The following is a 24300-nucleotide window of genomic DNA, read 5'->3' on the forward strand; positions in this document are numbered from 1 at the left end:
ATGTTGGTGAAGAAGAGGCTAATGAGAAAGTATCTGACATATTAGATGTAGAGATGGATATGGTGTCAGTCACTTTACTGAAAGATAGCAACAGTGATTTCTCCAAGAAGAATACCTCATGGGAAATTGGTTTGCAGTCTTGTATTTCAAATAGATTTGACAGTGAGTGTGAAGAATTGGAAAGTTTTATGTCTGAAATGGATGTAAGTCTGCATGATTTTGATGATATGAATTCAACCTCCCAGGAAATAGTTGTATATGACAATGAAAACTCAAATAATGAGATACCATCAGTTTTACTTGATGGGATCAGTGAGATAGACAATTGTGTGGTATGTGTAAATAATGAGGAAGTCATATTAAACTAGTCTAGGGATCAACCCTATAATGAACTGATTTTATGCAAAGAGTTAACTTCTATTGAAGAATGGGAGTTTGAAGAAGATGAAAAAGATTATACTAAAAGCAGTTGTCTTGATCTTCCAAGGGATTTCTATGAAATGGACCTAGAAACATTTATGACTAGTAAATGTGAGGATGATTTCCTCTTTGATGGTATAAATACCATCATTGAATATGAGAGTGTGGAGTTTGTTGATATTAACCAAGGTTCTGAAATAAATGAAGGAGATTGTTGTCTTGTTGCTCCACATGACATTTTGAAGGCAAAATTAGAATGTTTTATGTTACATGAAGATACCATTGTTGAAAGGGTAAATGATGATGTCTTTTCATCATGCAATAATCTGAATGTACACAAAGTTGATCAAGACACACTGGCCACAACAATTAAAAAAGGAAGTGAATTAGAATGGTTTTTTAGGTATTGATTGTTCTGGTATGGATGTTTATAAAATTGTTACTATATTGGATGAGCCAGCATATGAGAGATTTCCTTTTGACCTTTGCAATAAGTTTGCACCATGTTTACAAAAATGTTTTAATAATAAGCATGATATAAGGGTGCAAGGAGATGAAGCAAGCGATTTCTATGATGGCAGTTGCATAAGAGAGTATGAAGTTTTTAACTTCTCTTTTCAGCTTATTGAGATAGACATGAGACCTGTTGAATGTTCTTACCAACTGATCTCCATTTTGTATAGCGAGTTTGGATTATGTATATGTCATGCAAAGCTAGATGGCAATGTTCAAGTGAATGGACATTGCACTCAAATACAGGTTTTTTATAACATGTTGAGGAAGAAAAAACATAGTTATGATATCTATAGATTGTTCAAAATGCAATGTGATCATAACTATATTTTTGACAAGGGAAAATATTGGTTGACATTGGTAGATGGCATTGGGCCATCATATGTGGTTTGATCTTGTAGGCCAAAAATAATTTGGGGTGGAGTAAGTTTTTTTTACTCAATGCCCAATAGAATTATAAATAAATCCCCTCTTAAATTGCATGTTTATGGATGAGGTTCTACTTTTCTTAAAGTAGTTGTTATCCATGAGCATTAGCTAGGTTTCCTTTGGTAATGTAGTTTCCTTTCTGTTGAGGTTACCCTATCCAGGTAATTTCTTTTTGGTATGCCCTACAGTTGGTCTGCTTCACTCAAAGATTTTGGTCTCTCACTGCATTCTTGTGAAATGAGTGTCCCCAACTAGAGCCACTGCTAGCTCTAAAAATTAATTGCATGAAATTTTCAAATTTTGAGCTCAAAACATTGATTTTCAAGTTTTACTTGTATCCTCTGTGAATGATCCAAGGTCTAGGGTTTAGGGTTTATCAAAAATTCTTACATTTTGTGAAAGAAACCCTAGCAAAGATATATTTTGTTGTTCCTTTTTCCCACTTAAAGCCAAGGGTACCCTTTCCATGAGTGGGGCCATCCTATTCCCTAAACGTTAATTGATCATCAACCGGTTTGTGAAATAATGATTTCCCTAGGTCATGCGCATAACATTCCTACTACCGGTCTCCTTTTAAATATTTATGCTTGTGCTTGTATTTTCTTAAGTTCGAAGAGTCCCAATTACTCTGACTGTTTTCTAAAGAAAGGATGGCTCCAATGGTTAGCACTTCCCCGTGATCAAAGATGTGAGGATTTTAATGACTGTGGCATCGCAAGATTGTGTCGCATGTTATCGACGAAAACCGACAGGGTTAGCAGTGTGACAAGTCGAAAGCATTGTGTTACCTATTTGCAGGTGGTAAAGGTCTATTTACTAATAGTCCCATCAACTTGCATGTGCTTAGAATGAACGGGGATGTTTTATCCTGAGGTAAAAGGTGCTTGACTTTTAAATCCTGGAAGAGTTAACGGGCAGTATGCAAAGCGGTAAAGATTGAACAGATCAAACGGCCCTCGTATTCCCGCAATGGAATTTTGAGGGAGATTACAGACCGTGGAATCACGAGATGATGTCATGTGTCCCAGGCTGATCAGGAAGACCTATAATGAGGTCACTGATAGAGTGTGGTCGAAGTATGATATGGTACTGTTGAGTCAGGATTTTGTGGGTCCATGGATACAAATGGAAAGTCAAAGTGATATGTCGGCAAATAATGACTGTTAAATTTTCCAAGCTGGGTGAGATCTGCAGTTGAGTTTCAAATGAGAAGTTAGGAGGGATTTTGAAGGCACCTGTCACAGCCTGTAGGAAAAGGTAGAATGAATGGGATTCAGACATGTCAATTCAGGATTGATTAGACAATCAAAGATGATATCCCGGAGATGTGAAAGGATTTGGATAAGCTTCCAGTTCAAGTGTGATGGATCACGAGTTCTTTGATGAATTCAGAGATTTGTCTATTGGCAGAGATCCTAAAGTAGAAGAATGTACACCCATGGAGGAATAAAATCAGGATAAAATCACTCACATCAGATGGACCTTGACAAAAGAATGCAGTAGATATGATATGCATGAATTCTAGTGTCCATAGCTAGCAAAGTAAATTGAGAACACCGGAGTGATGATGTTTAAAGAACAGACACTACTTGATGAAGTATTGTTCAATTATAAATACAACAAGGTGGTGATCAAATTGGTAGAAGAGTATGAAGCCTTTTCATTTTCTAAATGTAGTTTTTCCTTCTGCAGAGGAATGATGTTTGAGCGAGCTTGTAGATGGAGTTTCAATATACTTTGTGATACCGGATGGATTTTTTCTCTCATGTGTGAGTATGTCTATTGCCATAGGGGATGTGAAAGTGGGGAGGATTGCTAGAGGGGGCATGAAATCCTTTTCTTATGAAGAAAGGCCACGCATGGCACAGCCTCTATGTCTACTCAGTCACTGGGTGGTACGGGGTTCTGAGAGAGAACCCGCAGAGGAATGAAAAAGGAACATGTCTGGGTAGGGAGCGACATCAATCCACCCATGTAGCTACATGGAAGTTGTGACCCCTACCCAATATATTATGTTTACCCTCTAACTCCCCGTCCCACTGCCTCTGATCCTGGGCATGAAGGTTGAAGCTCTTCCTCTAGTTTAGAGGAGACTTTTCCTCTTGCTAGGACCCTGTTTCCTTTCCTCAGAAGGGAAACACTCAATAGGACAAAAGCGCAACATCTCACACTCCATCCGAAGGTTTCACGGCAATAACAACATGGCTCAAATGGTTTTTCCCCTACTAATTTTTAGTTAAGAACAATGATTCACAGGTGCCAACGCATGGACATGTCAACAATTTTGTAACAGAATTGTGTGCAGCCTCTAAGGCTCGGTTCTGTTGACAAGTGTCTTTTGGCCTAAAGCTTGTTGCTCCCTTACTTTCTATAAAATGGAATTCAAGGCTATTAGTTAGGGTTCTAAATTTTCTGAGAAGGATCTCTATAAAATAGATCTTTTCTGCAGGGTTAGGTTCCAGGTAGTTCTAGAGAGTCATAGGAAATAACAAGGGTTGTAATAGTATTTTGCAGAGCATAAAAGTAATAGAACAGTTGCAAGTTCTCTTTTTCAAGTGGGTTATTCTGTATTTGAATTTTTTGGCTATCATCTGATAAAAGATGGCTTATGAGGTTAATGCAAATATATTTTTCCTAATCTTTACTCTCATGTGTGTGATTTTATCTTCTTTTAAGAAAATGGGATCAAGGGTTTCATTTATTTGTTGCATTGTTATGATGTATGTATTCTTCCATTCAATACTTTACTCCAAGGGGTTAATTAAAACACTTGAATGAGATTACAACAAAAATAAGGCTTGCCATAGGATTTTATAAGTAGTTCAGGTGAAGGATTGTAAGCAGAACAATATTATAAGATAGTATTGTTTTAGGCAAGACAAGCTGTTAGACGAATTTTTATCAGATTTTTAGTAAAAATTTTCATAGACTTTGTAACCCAATTGAATAAGGCATTGGTATTTGCTAGCAAATGTCATTAGGTTTTCAGTTTTTGATTTATCTTCTTTATGATTTCTCAGAATGAATCTTATAAATATCAGAATATCATTTGTTAAGTTTTATGTATTTTATGGTGGTCATCCCACCCTCTCTCATAATCTAGCTTAAGGTTGAGGATCACTGAAGGATTTGTCATCCTTGATCATTCTCCCTTTCTATTGAGTCTTTTCATGAGAAAATTTGCTTTATTTTCAGTAAAGTTCTTGAATATCATTGCAAAGAGAAGGATATCTTACTAAAGGGATCACCCTCCCTGGTTCTGCAGAGCCTAAAGTGCAGAAGAACTTTTTGTCCTTGTTATTGTTGGTTCAAGCCTGACACATATTGATAGTTGGAGGTGGCTCTCCATATAAATATGGAGGAAATCATATTGGTCTATGTCCTATAGCAGTGTAAACCCATTGTCCATTTTGAGAACCAACGGTAGCTAAAGTAAGTTCTTTAATTTCATCTTCACTAGGTCTCCTCAAATTCACATTCATAGACTGATCATGAGAAGTAGTATTCACTTTGTAATCTTCAAAATCCTCATTATCATAAAATACCTCTTGGTGCTCTTGCCTACTCCATTTCCTCTAGTTGTCAACATCAATCTTTGATCCATCTTCTTCAAAAGAAGCATACCTTGCAGCAATTCTATAGAATGATACAATATTAACCATATGGTCATGATCAAAACCATCCTCTCTACAACTAGCGTAAACTTCCTCTTCATCCATTGCTCTGACAATAGCACACTACATTTGGGAATGTGGAAAACTTCATATAGTACACCAAGGACTTTCTTCCACAAAATGCACTCCTAGTTTTTTCAAATGGTCAGGAGTCTCTTTGTTGTTTGTTGGTATTTGTAGATTATTCAGTGGCCTGCCATCCTTCCAAGTTTTGTTATAAGGCATATCATGAAGCCTTGGTCTATCATGTTTCTGATAATTAGGCCTGTCATGGGATAAGCCCTTCTCACTTTTTGCAATCTTATAATTTAAATCCTTGAGGGCACTCATGACCTTATCCATTTTTTCTTTTTCCTTGGGTTGCTTTCTATGATGTCCCTTAGGGTTTTACAGGATTCTAACATCATCCCTTCTAGTTGCCTTACCAGAAGCCTTCCTATTATTTTTTATAGTTTGTGCAACCTTAAACGTTGCACTTAAAGTTGGAGGATTGTTAGACATTAGCTCATAGCCAATCTTCGGGTCAAATGAATCATAATAAAAAACAAGAAATATATGATCAGTAGGATTTTAATTAGGAGGTATCTTATTGAGCAACTTAATGAACCTATTGTTGAAACATGACACTTCCTTGTTCTGACCTTTTCTAATATCAGTTAACTCACACAAGGAAAATTTAGAATCTGAGTGATCACCATATTGATCCTTGAACATTCTCTTAAAATCTTAAAAAGATCTAATGGATAAATTAGGCAAACCCTTGTACCACTCCCTAGAATCATCAATAAGAGACTACATGAACATCTTCATGAACACATCCTAGTTCTCTATTTCAAAATTGTCCATCACATTTTGAAAGGCTCTAATGTGATCTTCATCAGTGATTGCATCATTCCCTGAGAATTTAGGCAGTACATTTCTTACTTTGTTACTAACAGCATTTGGAAACCCTGAGATCCATGTGAATTCAATCTGCCTATACCTATCTAATTGTATAGGTCTTCGAGAATACTAATTATAGTTTTGATGTTGTTGTGCATTCCCCTATTTAGGGATTTTTTATTATCGATTTTGTTGTTGATTTTGATGTTGAAACTAGCTTGCCACCTATTTTTGATATTGCAAAAAATGAAGGTATTGTTGGTAGGCATTGTTTCCTCCCATTTGATTATTTTGTGGATATAATGGTAGGGGAGGATACTGAAGTAAAATCTCATGTGGAAAAGACAAAGGGAATTGTGGATGAAAGGTAATATGTCCAGGCCCTAGTCTGTTAAGTTGGTTTAATGTCGCAAACTGTTGTTGATACTAATTTTGTGGTTGGCTTGTCCCTACTTGGTTGGTATTGCCATATTGAGGAACAACATGGGATTGGTTCATACTTGTAGAAATAGAGGACATACTAGGCATTCTAGTGGTTCAAGGAAGAGACATAGGTATAGAACTCATGGCAGCACTTGAGGTATTTGTTTGAGCATTAATACTAACTTGGGTATTGGCGTGCAAATTGTGATACTGGAGTACTTTACATAGTGCTCTGAGTGCTAGCACTTGCACCTGCAAGGGGGATAAACTAACAACTAGAGCACATGGCATAGGATAATAAGAAACAGGTAAGCCAATACTTCCAACTATAGACAAAACGTGCATCTGGCTTGTGCTATTTCCAAACTGACCCTTCGTTGAGGGAATTGGCAGGGTTGACTGAGAGGCTAAGGTAATAATTTATTGGGCCATCAATTCTCTCTCCCATATGAGTCTCATCCTATCTACTCTCATTTGGTCAACTTGTCACTGTAAATCTTCTATTGACCCACTAGATGGGTTTCCAGAGGTAGAACACACATTTGCATTAGTAAAATGGGCCTACAATTGGGTTTGAAGTGGGGGATAACTCATAGATATAGGAGTAACATTCATTATTTCAGGAGTGGACATATTTTGACTAAGCACAACTTGAGTGCTCACTGACTGCTCTGCATATTTGGCCTCATTTTCTCTTTGGAGTCTAAGCGTCTCAAACTCTACATGAATTTGATCTTGTCTTTCTTTGGCTTGAACTAGTGCCTCATAGTATGCATTTGAGGGATTTCTATCTATTCTAGGGAAAGTGTAACCAAATAAGAGGTTCTTTATAGAAGGAGAATCATCACTACTAGTGTCCTTTGGGTCTCTAGTAGAATAATACCCCTTCGAAATATTTTTTCCTTTATCTCTAGTTTGCAACTGATGGATATTTTCTACTCTACTTAAAGTAACTTTAGAGCTTATGTTTATCAAATTTTCAGTGGTTGAAGTTTCAATATTACCTCTTCTTTTGACAGTCCACCTTCTATTTGTTGTCACTTTACTTGAGTGACCTCCATATCTCCCTCATTCAGCTTCTTGATTTGAATTGTGCTCATTATCTGATGCCTTTTGCCTTGCAATGCGTTCACTCCTCTATGGTACAGTAGTAGCAATATTTTCACTACTCATATGAAGTCTATAAGCTCTAGATGAGTTTACTATTTTTCCAGAGTTTCCACCCAAGATGGGGTTGATTTTTTAATAGATTGTTATGAACGATGGCGTTGATCCTATGCACAATCTAGTAGGTTATAGCATAAGAATAACTTAACTATTCCCCAGAAGAGTCGCCAATATGTTGGTTCCCAAATAAAAAAATTCTAAGTTATAAAGAAATAGCCACTAACTTGTCAACAAACTCAGAATGGGACCTAGCTAATGAACAAGACTCAATTGAAAACTGGTGTCCTCTGCACTTCAGGATTTGCAAAACCTAGGTGGGTTTCCCTTTATAGTGCCCAAATATCCTCTGCACTTCAGGATTTGCAAAACCTAGGTGGGTTTCCCTTTATAGTGCCCAAATAATTCTCAACCTTTTGGGCCTATGACAATGTAGAACAAAGAAGATTTCTCAATGAAAATATACCAAGGAAATACAGATAAACATCTAGTTATGGCTCTAACCTCAATTCATGTCATTCTTGTATACATTGAGAATGATTCCAAACTAACAACTACTCCTAATGCAAAAAAAATAAAAGACAGAAATATAAAAGGTGAAATAAGAATGATCCTGGATGGTTAATATGATCAGTGCTTATCCTATGGGAAACAGAGTCAATCTGCAAGTTAATACCAAATAACACTATGACATCTCATCAGTACAGTAACATTCCAAATATCTCATGCTTGACATAAAATATTGAAGTGATCACTCCTAATTTTCTCACCCCTCCTAATAGATATGGTGCAATGCTCTTTGAACAAAATTTAATTCATTCACTTAAAATGAAACTGGTCAAGAAAATATGCATTCCCTTCTCAAGAGAAGACAAATCATAGCATCATAAACACTACAATTCATACAACATGAACAAAGAAGAGTGAGAGAAAACTAAAAGTGATCTCTTTTATTGATTTTTAAAAGATATGAGATGCATCACTTGAGAATTTCTTTGCAAAAAATTACAAGAAAGATTAACTCTTCTTCTCTTGCTTTAACTCCTAATACATACTACCACCGATTTCAGAATATTTCCTACTTGGCCTCGATTTCCCTTTTATAGAACAAAGGAGCAAAAACAAGCTTTAGGCCTAGTAGGATACTTGTCAAAATTCTATTGCACTACAATCTTCCCTAAGGCTTTTGTCTTTGTCTTTCTATGTGCAATCTTCTTTGGTGCATTAATTGAAGGTGGTTGTGAAGGCATCATCCGAGGAGATGGAGCTACAGGCCTGCAAGAAGTGGTCCTACATTGGTACTTTGATATATGCTCTTGTTAGGTTCAAAAAGTGCATTTTAGCGCTTGGTGGCAGGTGTCTTGGAGACTGACTCATGATGATTGAGCATTCTTATCAATCTCCCATAATAGATATCATGCACAAAACTTTTAGGAGATACAAAAATGGAAAAGAGAAAGACTACTCCTCTTCCTCCTCAAGATGTTGCTCAACAACAAAATGAAATTGTTGGTACCAAACATTCATATCACTCACTGGCCAGGTAAAGGTCTTCAAATTTTGCAACGTGTTCATGGCCTCCTTAGTCCTAGAGGTTGGTATAGTAGCTGCTTCCAAAGTGAACCTGTGATATAGGGCATCTACATCCATGATCCTATCAATAATTTTATGAAAGGCATTTTCTTGGTCGGGCTCATTTGTCAATGTCCCTAAGATTGCATTAATTGTTGTTCCAAAATCACCTCATCAGGTGGCCATCTCTTTTATTTTCTTTTCTTGAGTCAAAATTATGGGAATATCCCACTTTTGTTGTCCTTTGAAATATTTTAGTCTTTCATCTGGGTAAGGGCACCAAGATGGTGTGCAAAAAGGGGGGTATAAGTGGACACCTTTTCTCTGAAATTGTCTAAACCTAAACTTGGAGGAGAAATTTGAGACTTGTCCACTCAAAATATGAAGATACTCAAAGAACAAGGATTGTAGTGCTCTGAATCTAGTTTCTAAACTACTAAAGTTTTTTAAAATTGGATAAGATTAAGGGGGTCAAATCCTTTGTGCATGAAAAACAGATACTAGTTTTTTTCTTAAAAACATAACATAGTGTCTGGCATGCACATCAGAAAATTCATAGTTAGATTTAGTATTTTTACAAATCCTTTGGTAGAAAGATAGTTCAGAGTGAGCACTATAACTGTGTATTTTTTTGTAATTTTATGTTGAGTGTTTTTTTTTTATGATTTTTCAAAATGGTCACATCGTGAAAATCAAGTACCTATTCGTGCGCAAAGCATAGCTTGCACCAACATAATTGAAAATGTAAAAAACAATTTAAAAGTTTAAAGAATCAAGTGTACTACAATAATATATAATATTTAAAAAATTCGGATAAGTATATCAAAAGTTATTTAAAAAATGGTACACATGTCTCTGAGAACGATGAAGACACTAGTAAAAGAAATTCAAGATTAATATGTTAATGTTGTCTAAATTTTAAAAAATTATATGGTTAGAAAGCTCAGAAGATGGGTGAAATTATGGTGGCGATTTTAGAAATACCCACTTAATAACGTGTAAATGTGATGATGATGATGAAGCTAGGAAACTAGACTAGAAGAAAAAAACACGTAAAAAGTAGGGAAAAAAGGCAACCAAGCCTCAGCCTTGTCATCCGAGCCTAAGTTAAAGGAAAAACACATATGGGTTATTTAAATTAAAAAAGTGTACAGTTTTTTTAAAATAAAAACGCTTTCGCATTTTTTAAAATAAAAAATGCGTACGGGTTTTTGAAAATACAAAACGCATACCTGTTATGTTTAGTAAAGAAAAACACGTACGTGTTTTTCTTACATAAAGTTAGATTAGTAATATGGACTTTTATGCAATTCATTTAGCATTCCATTAGTTTTTTTAGTAGGATATATACATAAAATTTTATGTATATATTGTTAGGATGTTTGAGAGTGGTTTCAGATCTCTAGGAGTCATAATGCAAATTCTAGATTTAAAGAGTTCTTATAATTTTTTAGACTTAGTCAAATTCCAATAATCAGGGGCTTCTATCATCATTAACTTGCTATCTCTCTATCTCATGGTATTTGCCTCCCCTAAGCTGTAGACCTATCTATTTTCCTCTCTCTCCTCCTCTCTTCACCTCTCTCTATTTCACTCTCTCCTCTCTCCTCAAGATTTAGATTTTATAATTTCTTAGACATAACAAGATTTTAGTAATCACTAAACTCTCTCTCTCTCTCTCTCTCTCTCTCTTCCTCCATCACTAGACCTATCTCTCTTCCTATCACTCCCTCTCTCCCATCTCTCTATCTCACTTTCTCCTCTCCTCCAAGATTTAAATCTCTCTCTCACACTTCTTTATATCTCCCCTATATTCTCTAAATACATTACTCTCTCTCTCTCTCTCTCTCTCTCTCTCTCTCTCTCTCTCTCTCTCTCTCTCTCTCTCTCTCTCTCTCTCTCTCTCTCTCTCTCTCTCTCTCTCTCTCTCTTCCTCCATCACTAGACCTATCTCTCTTCCTATCACTCCCTCTCTCCCATCTCTCTATCTCACTTTCTCCTCTCCTCCAAGATTTAAATCTCTCTCTCACACTTCTTTATATCTCCCCTATATTCTCTAAATACATTACTCTCTCTCTCTCTCTCTCTCTCTCTCTCTCTCTCTCTCTCTCTCTCTCTCTCTCTCTCTCTATGTGTGTGCATGTTTATCTTTGTTATATATTGTCCTAAGGGGTCATATGGGGTTCTAAAGGGTCATATGGCATCGTTATGGGTCATATGGGGACCTAAGGGGTCACACACATGTTAGAACACTATATGACCCCTTAGGACACCATATGACCCCTTAGAATATCACATTGTCCTAAGGGGTCATATAGTGCCCCTCCTTTTAAGTCTTTGTAGGACCTCTCTCCCTTTGTCCCATTTTAGCCTTTTTAATACTCTCTCTCTCTCCCCTTATGTCCTTTTAGGGCTTCTCTCCCTTTGTCCCCTTTTAGCCTTTTTAATACTCTCTCTCTTATGGTGTCCTAAGGGGTCATATGGTGTTCTAACATATGTGTGGCCCCTTAGGAACCCATATGACCCTTAACGGCACCATATGACCCCTTAGGATGCCATATGACCCACCAAGACACCATATAACCCCTTTTAACATCCTAGTACATGACATGACCCCTTAGGACACCATATGACCCCTTAGGACAATATGATGTCCTAATGGGTCATATGGTGTCCTAAGCAGTCATATGGTGTTCTAACACATGTGTCGCCCCTTAGGACCCTATATGACCCCTACCAACACCCTATGACCCCTTAGGACACCATATGACCACTCACGACACAATATGATCCCTTTTAACATCCTAGTACAAGACATCACCCCTTAGGACACCATATGACCCCTTAAGATAATATGATGGATCCTAATGGGTCATATGGTGATGTGTGGCCCCTTAGGACCCAATATGACCACTAATGACATGATATGATCCCTTAGGACACCATATGACTCCTTAGAACACCATATGACCCCTTTTAACATCCTAGTACATGACATGACCCCTTAGGACAGTATGATGTCCTAATGGGTCATATGGTGTCCTAAAGGGTCATATGGTCTTCTAACACATGTGTGGCTCCTTAGGACCCCATATGACCCCTAATGACACCATATGACCCCTTACGACACTATATGACCCCTCAGAACACCATATGACCCCTTAGGGCACTACATAACCCCTTAGGAAACCATATAACCCCTTAGGACAATATGATGTCGTAATGGGTCATATGGTGTCCTAAGGGGTCATATGAAATTCTAATGCATGTGTCACCCCTTAGGACCCCATATGACCCCTAATGACACCATATGACCCCTTAGGGCACCATATGACCCCTTTTAACATCCTAGTACATGACATAACCCATTAGGACACCATATGACTCCTTAGGACAATATGATGGATCCTAATGTGCCATATGGTGTCTTAAGGGGTCATATGTTGATCTAACACATGTGTGGCCCCTTAGGACCCCATATGACCCATAACGATGCCATGTGACCCCTTGAGACACCATATGATCCCTTAGAACACCATATGACCCCTTTTAACATCATATTATACAGCATGACCACTTAGGACAAATATGGTGTCCTAAGGGGTCATATGGTGTCTTAAGGGGTCATATATCCTAGTACTCTCTCTCTCTCTCTCTCTCTCTCTCTCTCTCTCTCTCTCCCCTTAAGTCCTTTTAGGACCTCTCTCCCTTTGTCCCCTTTTATCCTTTTTAATATTTTCTCTCTCTCTTATTGTTTCCTAAGGGGTCATATGGTGTTATAGCACGTGTGGCCCGTTAAGAACCCATATGACTCCTACGGACACCATATGACCCCTTAGGACACCATATGACCCCTTAGGACAGTATGATGTCCTTATGGTTCATATGGTATCCTAAGGGGTCATATGGTGTTCTAACACATGTGTCATCCCTTAGGACCCCATATGACCCCTAACAACACCATATAAACCCTTAAGACACCATATGACCCCTCAAGACACCATATGACCCCTTTTAACATCCTAGTACATGACATGACCACTTAGGACACCATATGACCCCTTGGTACAATATGTTAGGATTCCCACAGATACTGAGAGGGGGGGTGAATCAGTATCTAGCCGGTTTGTTGATTTTCTTAACTTAAAATATGTAGAACATATTAATACTGTATACCGGTAAACAGAAAGTAATGCAATAAAAAGAAATAACAACAACCACATGAAAAACACACCATAACACAGTAGTTTAACGAGGAAACCCAGTGTGGGAAAAACCTCGGTGGGATTTGTGACCCACAATATTCACTTACTGGCCAATAAGAGAATATTACTGCTACAAGAGGGGCCTGCACATCCCGGAAGGCCAAGTGCCTAGAGCTCACTACTCAATTACATAATGGGAAGTCTCACTGACTTACAAAATGGATTATATAAATACAATGTCTTGTATTGCTTCAAAATAGAATCTACTATGCTAGATCTAGTATCGATCTATAAGTCTGCTTCATACATAAACCCTTAACCTATAATTTGCATAATAGGTCTGCCTTATTTCGCCTGTATTTTTTCTTCTTCTATATAAAAATGTTCTACAATGATTTCTTATATATATGAGTCATTTTACAACTTACCAAGTCGTCTTACAATGATTTTACAATAATAAACAAAATATATTACGAACAAAATTCATGTCGGCTTCTGTGCCGGTAGGCTTCCTTTTGCTACCGGTGGTCTCTGTGTTGGTGTAGAGTCTGTCTTTGCAAGTGCTGGTTAATTGTCTTGACGGTATCATAGGATTGTAAGGATGCCATCAATGACAAGGCCTTCAATCACCTACAATGTCTCATTGGAGTGTGCATTTGCTAACAATCTCCCCCTTTGGCATTCATGGCAACACTCATGAGAAAAATTCAAAAGTGTATCCAAAAATTGTTACCAAAAATGTGTGCTCCCCCTAAGCAGATGATCCCTAAGTTATTGGATTTTTCTCATACCACTACTCCCCCTTTGGCATCAATGACAAAGGTTGTCAAAGTGTCAATGAGTGTGGTTTCTTGCTTCATCCTTGTAACCGATTGGTTACAATTTGAAAAAGATCTGCCAAAACCAAATTCAAGCTCTCAATGAACTTTTTGTTGTCTTTTATTGCGGCCTCTGTCCTCTAAACTATACTGGTGAGGTGTTGCATTTTCTCTATCGGTGTTTTCTGTCCTTGAACCAAAGCATCAAATATTTCTTTCCTTAAGGAGGCAAGGTAGTCCAATTTTGGACTGTCTCCATTTTAGATCTTTAGCCTTTCCTTTTATTCTTTCTTTGTCTATTTCCAACTTTAATAGTTCTTCCTCAAAACCTGTTATCTTCTGCTCAAAAACTGATAATGAATCATAAAATTTATTGATGTTTTTCAGCTATCCATCCTCGATTATTTCATCTAGTAGTTTGTCAATTGGAGCAATGTTTCATTGAGTCTTCTTCTTGGGTGTTAACTTCTTCTTCTTAGGAGTTATCTTCTTAGTTAGGGGCCTTACTGCCTGTTGTTTCTGTCTAGTTCTTCTAGGAGAAGGTGTGGATACCGATGAAGGTTCTCTTTTCCTCACATCTCTTTTAAATGCAGCTGGCATGTCACTTTCTGAAGAAGTTGCTACCGGTGAAAGGTGAGTTTCTGGCTATAGTGTTTCTAACTCATCTTCAGTGATACCAGTTTGTTTAAGTAAATCTTCTTTGATAGCCTTTGCTTGCCTAGATCCTCTTCTTACTGTTGCTTCTACCTTCTTTACCCTTTTCTTAGATTGAATTTGATTCTCAATAGTCTCAGCACTGCCAAATACCTCTTCTTTAGGTTCCTTGGGTGCTTCTAGAGGGGATTTTCAATATGTTTAAATTATGTTGTCAGCAGTTTCATAACCCATTTAAGTAACCCAAATGGTTCTTGGGACAACTGCCTCCATCCAAATCTCATCTTTCTTAATAACAAAGCATATTTCATCCTTATACTTATTTACAATTGCTTGTGAAAGTCTGACTCTAGTATTCATTTGGGCCTTTAATGCCTGAAAGTACTCATTTATATTCTTTTCTTTGTTTTCACCCATGTTATTTAGTAAATCAAACAATTGTTTGCCTACCAGTATGTCAAAAAGAAGATTCTTATTACCAATACTAGGTACCTATTTTGTTATGTGCAACATTAAATAGACAAGTAGGTTTCCAAATCTAAATGTCCCCTTTTTGTCTTTCTTAATTTTTCCAAGTTTATCAATAAGCTCATCTTTCAACCATTCACACACATATATTTTTGCATTATCCTTGATCATATCATGGGCACTCTTTATGCATAGGCTAGAGACTGAGTTTAACCTATTTGCATGTGTGGTTTTATACCCTAAAATCATGCTAATGAATCTGACATTGATGTCAGTTACATCATTCACTCTTAAAGATCTCTTGTCAGATGTTGCACCTGTTAGGTTGATCACTAGGTAATTTGAGACCTTCTTTGTCTTATCAGGTTTGTTACCAGTGGAAGGTAACCCTATCACAGCCTTTACTGCCTCTTTAGTTATTTTGTGAACTGAGTCTAACCAGAAAAATTCACCATGAAACCTACTTAGAACTATCCTTATAACATCCTTAGGGAATTCTGAAATACTGAGGATTTCAGTGAATCCTAGGGTTTCAACTATTTTGTGTTCAAGTTTCACATTACCGGAATCATCACAAATTATAGTCTTATACATGCTCTTGATTTCCTCATCACCTAATTCTTCTATGTGACAATGAATGTACATTCTAGGGTCTTCTGCAAAAACTACTCCTTTGGGGATTTGGGAAAATGCACCAACATTATCATCCTTCTTTGCAATTTCGGGAACTAACTGAAATATGGGTCTAGGGAATTAAATTCACTTTGAATATAGTAGGGTTTGTTATGAATTCAGGAACAGATGAAGAAGCCATGGATATAAATACCTTTATCTGCCTTAGGTAAGAATGCTTGCTAAATTGCTTTGCTTCTTTGCTCGAAATGTCTTTGCTCTGGGATTTTCGTGCTCTTTGAGTGTTTGAATGCTCGGTGAAATTAAATTGGAGCCAAAACACTGATTTATAATGTTAATTTTGCCAACCACCACATTTAATGCTTGTCGGTTAAGTAATGACTTAACTTATCTGCCGGTATAGAAGTAATTTCAACTTCTTACCATCAACCGAGGGACTAATAGAATGTTTCACATTTGATTGCTAAACCCTCAAGGAAATTTTCTTCAGTTAGATGAAGACTCTCCTGCTGGTGGAATGTTACTCTATTCTGCCGGTGGAGTGTTACTCTGTTCTGCCGGTGGAGGAGTATTCCTATCAACATTTAGTTTTGTTTTCCTGATCCATTGTTTTGAGAATTCCTGCTTTACTTCTTCAACTTTTTCTTTACCTTTCAAACTAGGACCTTTGTTATTTACCGGTGAGGACTTGCTTCTACAAAATTTTGCAATATGTCCAATCTTGTTATAGGCATAACAAGTCACATTATTTTTCTGAATAGCTTTTCCATATCCTATGTCGGTTTGTGTTCTGCATTTACTAGATAAGTGTCCAAATCTTCCACAAACATAAAATCTTACATTCATTCTGAAATTTCAGAATTATGACCAACTTTGTTGCATTCTGAACATTGACCAGTGGGTGTATTGGTATTCTGATAATTTCTAGATCTACATTGATTTTCTCTATGACCATACTTGTTATAGTTAAAGCATTTGCCATTGAATTTATAAGCAGTAGGTTGTATTACTAGTTTGCCATGATCCTATGTGTTTTCAGTACTAGAGCTTTCACCAGCTTCAAAGCCAAGACCATTAGTGTCACCATTAGGTTTCTGATTTTTCAACAAGTTACCAAGTTCTTCTGAGCTTTTCTTGAATTTTTCTTTATGTTGATTTGCAGCAGCCAATTCTCCTTCCAAGATACCCTTTTGTCTCATGAGTTCATTTGAGTCATTCTGTGCATACATCAGATTTATCTTCAACATATCATTTTCATAACTAAGTCTTGTGTTTTCATTTGCAGCATCATTATGTCTTCTAGTCAAGTCCTCTTCATTCTTCTTTCTATCTTCAATTTCTTTACAAAATCTCATAGTCATATCCTGCATCTCATTCTTTGTTGTCATGTTTTATTGTTTCAGCTTATTCATCAGATCACTAAGAGTTTCCTCTTCATCATTCTCATTTTGCATCTTTTCACAAAGTCCTCTTCTCTTGTTTCTTGAAATGGTAAGATTTTCTTGAAGTGCTTGAATAATATCATGTGCAGCTTTTAGATCATCTTCAAGTTTGATACCTTTTTAGTTTTTCTGCATCATAGTTTGAGAGAGCTGCTTTTAATTGCTTCATCAAGTTTTCCATCTCTACCGGTGTCAAGATCTTCCTCAAGTTGTTAGGCTTCTGAAAATAGAGGACCAGGCTCTAATACCAATTGTTAGGATTCCCACAGATACTGAGAGGGGGGGGTGAATCAGTATCTAACCGGTTTATTGATTTTCTTAACTTAAAATATGTAGAACATATTAATACTGTATACTGGTAAATAGAAAGTAATGCAATAAACAAAAATAACAGAAACCACATGAAAAACACACCATAACACAATAGTTTAACGAGGAAACCTAATGTGGGAAAAACCTCGGTGGGATTTGTGACCCACAATATTCACTTACTGGCCAATAAGAGAATATTACTGCTACAAGAGGGGCCTGCACATGCAGGAAGGCCAAGTGCCTAGAGCTCACTACTCAATTACAAAATGGGAAGTCTCACTGACTTAGAAAATGGATTATATAAAGCCAATGTCTTGTATTGCTTCAAAATAGCATCTACTATGCAAGATCCAGTACCGGTTTATAGCTCTGCTTCATACATAAACCCTTAACCTATAATTCACATAATAGGTCTGCCTTATTTCGCCTATATTTTTTCTTCTTCTATATCAAAATATTCTACAATGATCTCTTATATATGAGTCATTTTAAAACTTGCCAAGTCAGCTTACAATGATTTTACAATAATAAACAAAATATATTACAAACAAAATTCTTGTCGGCTTTTGTGCCGGTATGCTTCCTTTTGTTGTCGATGGTTTCTGTGTCAGGGTAGAGTCTGTCTTTGCCGGTGCCAGTGAATTGTCTTGCCAATGTCATAGGATTGTAAGTTTACCATCAATTACAAGACCTTCAATCACCTACAATGTCTCATTGGAGTGTGCATTTGCCAACACAATATGATGGATCCTAATGACTCATATGGTGTCCTCAGGGGTTATATGGTGTTCTAACACATTTGTGGCCCCATAGGAGCACATATGACCCCTAACAATACCATAGGAGCCCTTAGGCCACCATATGAACCCTTATAACACCATATCACCCCTTTTAACATCCTTGTACATAACATGACCCCTTACGACACCCTATGACTCCTTAGAACAATATGATGTTCTAATGGGTCATATGGTGTCCTAAGGGGTCATTTGGTGTTCTAACACATGTATCACCCCTTAGGACCCCATATGACCCCTAACAACACCATATGACCACTTATGACACTATATGACTCCTCAGATTACCATATGATGCCTTAGGACACTATATGACCCGTCAAGACACCATATGACCCATTTTAACATCCTAGTGCACGACATGATCCCTTAGGACACCATATGACCCTTTAGGACACCATATGACCCCTTAGGACAATATAATGTCTTAAGGGGTCATATGGTGTCCAAAGAGGTCATATGGTGTTCTAACACATGTGTTACCCCTTAGGACCCCATATGTCACCATATGACCCCTAACGACACCATATGACCCTTTTGGACACCATATGACCCTTCAAGACACCATATGACCCCTTTTAACATCCTAGTACACGACATGACCCCTTAGGAAAATATGATGTCCTAAGAGGTCATATGGTGTTCTAGCACATGTGTGGCCCCTTAGTTACCCTTATGACCCCTAACAACACCATATGACCCCTAAAGATACCATATGACTACTCTAAACACCATATGACCCCTTTTGATATCATAGTACACAATATGACCCCTTTGGACACCATATGACCCCTTAGGACAATATGATGTCCTAATGGGTCATATGGTTTCCTAAGGGGTCATATGGTGTTCTAACACATGTGTGGCCCCTTAGGACCCCATATGACCCCTAACAACAATGTATGACCCCTTAGGACACCATGTGATGTCCTAAGGGGTCATATAGTGTTATAACACATGTGTGGACCCTTATGACCCCTAATGACACCATATGACCCCATACGACACCATATGACTCCTTACGACACCATATGACCCCTTAGGAAAATATGATGTCCTAAGGAGTCATATGGTCTCCTAACAGATCATATGGTGTTCTAATACATGTGTGGTCCCTTAGGACCTTATATGACCACTAACGATATGATATGATCCCTTAGGACACTATATGACCCCTTAGGACAATATGATGTCCTAAGGGGTCATATGGTATTCTAACACATGTGTGGCTCCTTAGGACCCCATATGACCCTTAAGAACACCATATGGCCCCTCAAGACACCATATGACCCATAACAACACCATATTACCCCTTATGAAAATATATGACCCCTTGGGACACCATTTCATCCATTAGGACATGTCGTTAGGGGTCATATGGGGTCCTAAGGGGCCACACATGTGTTAGAACACCATATGACCCCTTAGGACACCATATGACCCCTTAAGAAGTCATATGGTGTCCTCAAGGCTCATTTGGTGTCCTAGGGGGGCATGTCATGTACTAGGATGTTAAAATGGATCATATGATGTCATGAGGGATCATATAGTGTTGTTAGGTGTCATATGGTGTCCTACGGTGTCATATGGTGTCACTAGGGGTCATATGGGGTCTTAAAGGGTCATATGGTGTCATTAGGGGTCATATGGAATCCTAAGAGGTCATATGGTGTAATTAGGGGTCATATGGGGTCCTAAGGGGCCACACGTGTAAGAACACCATATGACCCATTAGGACATCATATGGTGTCCTAAGAAGTCATATACTATCCTAAGGGGTCATGTTGTGTACTAGGATGTTAGAAGGGGTGATATGGTATCATTAGGGGTGATATGGTGTCCTAATGGGTGATATCATGTCACGAGGGGTCATATAGTGAACTAAGGGGTCATATGGTGTCGTTAGGGATCATATGGTCTCCTGAGGGGTCATATGGTATCGTTAGGGGTCATATGGGGTCCTAAAGAGCTACACATGTGGTAGAACATCATATGACCCCTTTAGACACCATATGACCCCTTAGGACAATATGTCCTAAGGGGTCATATGGTGTCTTAAGGGTTCATATGGTGTCTTAAGGGGTCATGTAATGTACTAGGATGTTAAAATGGGTCATATTGTGTCCTAAGGGTTCATATGGTGTCTTGAGGGGTCATATAGTGTCCAAAGGGGTCATATGGTGTCATTAGGAGTCATATGGTATCATTAGGGGTCATATGGTGTTGTTAGGGGCCATATGGGGTCCTAAGGGGGTACACGTGTTAGAACATGATATGACCCCTTAGGACACTATATGACTCATTAGGACATCATATGGTCATAAGGGGTTATATGGTGTCCTAAGGGGTCATATGGGTCCTAAGGGGCCAAAAATATGTTAGAGAACCATATGACCCCTTAGAGTGTCATATGGTCTCCTTAGGGCTCATGTTGTGTCCTAAGGAGTCATGTTGTACATACTAGGATGTTAAAAAGGGTCATATGGTGTCCTAAGTGGTCATATGGGGTTCGATCTACTTTTATCTCCCCTAATTCTCTACCTCCTTCCCTCCATTCTACTATTTATCTCATCTCTCTCTCTCCCTTTATCTCTCTCCCTTCCTCCTTCCATCTCCATACTCTCTCTAACTACTTATCTCTATCTACCCAGGACCTCTCTTTAAATACCTCTCATTCTCTCACTCCAAGTCTCCCCTCCACTTTTGTATATATCACCTATCTCTATATCTCTCCTTCCCTATCCACTTGTCTCTATCTATTTTCCCCCTCTCAACTTATCACTATCTCTCATCTTCCTCTCTCTCTTTCTCTATATATATCTCCCTCCCTACAATACCTCTATTTCTATCTTTTCCTCTATCTCCCAAACCTTCCCTTGCCACTTCTATCAATCTCACTCTCTCCCCACTCTCTCTCTCTTTGTTACCTTTTTCTCAACCTACATCTCTCTGCCTCCCTACCTATATCTCTACCTCTCTCTCTTTTCATTTCTCTCTACTTATCTATATCTACCTACCTTTTTGCACTCCCCCCATAAAATATTTATCTAAATACCTAGATAGACAGAGAGAGAGAGGTGCAAAGAGAAGGAGAGAGATTTAGAGATGTTAGATAGTTAGAAGTGGAGGTGATAGAGAGAGAGAGAGAGTAGTATGAAGGGAAGGAGGTAGAGACTTAGGGGAGTTAAAAGTAGTGAGGGATGAAAAGCAAGGTAGGTAGAGAGAAGGAGAGGGAAGATAAAGAGTGTGAGATAAATAAAAATAGTTAGGGAAGGAGGGAGGGAGGAAGCATGAAAGAAAAAAGTAGAGAGCAAGATTTATGAAGATGAATATATCAAGGGAGGAAGGGAAGAAGAGGTATGTAGAGAGAGAGAGGGGAGATAGAGGAGAAAAAATAGAGCATGGGAGGGTGGGAAAAAGATAAAAGGAGAGGGAGAGAGAGAGAATGTGTGTCACATATTTAGAGAATATAAGGGTGAGAGAGATAGGTTTAAATCTTGGAGGAGAGGAGAGAGTGAGATAGAGAGATGGGGGAGAGAAGGGGAGAGGGGGAGTGATAGGTCTAGAGATGGAGGAAGATAGATAGATAGAGAGAGAGAGAGAGCTTAGTGATTACTTAAATTTGATACAAAGGTGAGATGGGGGAGTGATTCGGGGAGGGGGATAGAGAGGTGAGATACAAAGGAGAGAATGTGTGTCACATATTTAGAGAATAGAAGGGTGAGAGAGAGGTTTAAATCTTGGAGGAGAGGAGAGAGTGAACTAGAGAGATGGGGGAGAGAATGGGAGAGGGGGAGTGATAGGTCTAGAGATGGAGGAAGAGAGAAAGAGAGAGAGAGAGAGAGAGAGATACTAAAATTTGATTATGTTTGAGAGATTATAAGATCTAAAACTTGGGGAGAGAGGAGAGAGTGAGATAGAGAGAGGTGAAGGGAGGATGAGAGAGATAGGAAAATAGATAAGTATAGAGCTTATGGGAGACAAAGAGCGTGAGAGAGATATAGCAAGTGAATGATGATACAAGCCCATTGATTAGTGAAATTTGAATGTCTGAAAAACTATAAGATCTCATAAAATCTAAATCTACATTATGACTCCTCGAGATCTGAAACCACTCTCAAACATCCTAACAATATATAGACAAAATATAACTTAAAGTATTAAATGTTATATTTTATGTATATATCCTGCTAAAAAAACTAATGGAATGCTAAATGAATTGCATACAAGTCCATATTACTAATCTAACTTTATGTAAGCAAAACACGTATGTTTTTTTCATACTAAACATAACACGTACGCATTTTGTATTTTTAAAAACTCATGCGCATCTTTTATTTTTAAAAATGCGAACGCATTTTTGTTTTAAAAAACTCGTATGCATTTTTAATTTAAATAACTTGTACGCATTTTGGATTGGATTTAGGCTTAGTTATACGGGCCTTAATGTGAATGGGTTATTTAAATTTAAAAATAATTTGTTCGTGTTAGTAGTGTAGCGTCGTAAATTGTACGCACTTGCTAGGGTGGTACAATTTCGCACCTAGTTTAGCACCCACCTTAGTGCATTTTACATTCTGCATTGCATTTCTCCTTAAGCACTTAATTAATCAAATTAATTAGGTCTAAGGTCCTATTTCATCATTCTCTACATCATAAAATTGGGCCCTTTTCACTAAAGTACGCCCTTCGCATTTTATTCCTCCAATGCACCACTTAATCAAAAACCCTAATTAAGTCCTATTTCAAACTTGGGGGCTTGGTTTTGAGGTCAAAACATCTTGAAATCACCTGTAACTTCAGGATTCTCTCTAAAATCATCATATCCGACGGCCCTGAAAATTTGGTGAAAAGTTGTCGGGACCGTGGCGCCCGGAGTGCAACATGGTCCCGGACATTTTTCCTGAAATTTTAGGAGCACGATCCAATCATAAAATAAAGCTTAACCCCAAGAAATTGGTGGGATATTCAATCTCTAGGTCAGCCAAAATACGAATTTATGACCTAGGGTTTCATACATAAAAGCTCTCTTTCCTCATTTGAAGGGAGGGGATTTTTGTTTCCAGGAACTTCATATGCAGCGAAAGAGAAGATCTTTGAAGACTTCAACATTCAATATCATTCTATCAAGCATCTATCAAATTCATTCATCCACTTAGGGCTTGGAAGACATTGAAGAACAATAGGAGATTACCGACTGAAGATTGGCGTGTACTCCTCCCTTGAGGGTTGGGTATGATTTCATGTTGTTTTCATGTCTTTGCATAAGCTTCAATATATCATTTATTCATGCTTTAGATCACATTGCATCTTGATTTAGAGCATTTGCATTATCATTTACAAGCAATTAGGGTTTACTTTCTAGGTTGCTCTAGTTTGCTTTCTTGCATTTTTGGACCTTGCACACACACTAGGTCTGCACACACAATACATTTTACAAAACAACTTGGCTATTCGTGGAGGTGGAAATCACCGAAGCGGGGTTTGACTAAGGCAAAACCCTATATAGCCGCCCCTCCCCCTTTTCAGATATTATTGCAGGTTTCGGGATTCGGACGACGCCGCGGGATACAGATCCGGAGAGAGAAGGTTGAGACAGCACTCTGTGTGAAGTTGCAAAGCAGAAGACTCGGACAGGGGCGCTGGGTGCCCTGGTCCTGCCAGGACAGGGGCGTTGGGTGCCTTGGTCCCTGGGATAGAGGCGCTGGGCGCCCTGGTCCTCCGGACAGACAGCTTTCAGACAGTTTCCAGACAGTGTTTCAGGGTGCAGAACAGTGGTTTCCGGTGCAGTTTTCAAGACAGTGGCGCCCGCGCTCCCATCCCGAACATTTTCAGTCCGATTTTGACTCCAGGTACATATCTACATTCTTATTTCATCCTTGTATTTACAACTG

Source organism: Cryptomeria japonica, chromosome 5, assembly GCF_030272615.1.
Source record: "Cryptomeria japonica chromosome 5, Sugi_1.0, whole genome shotgun sequence".
Classification (NCBI taxonomy): Eukaryota; Viridiplantae; Streptophyta; class Pinopsida; order Cupressales; family Cupressaceae; genus Cryptomeria; species Cryptomeria japonica.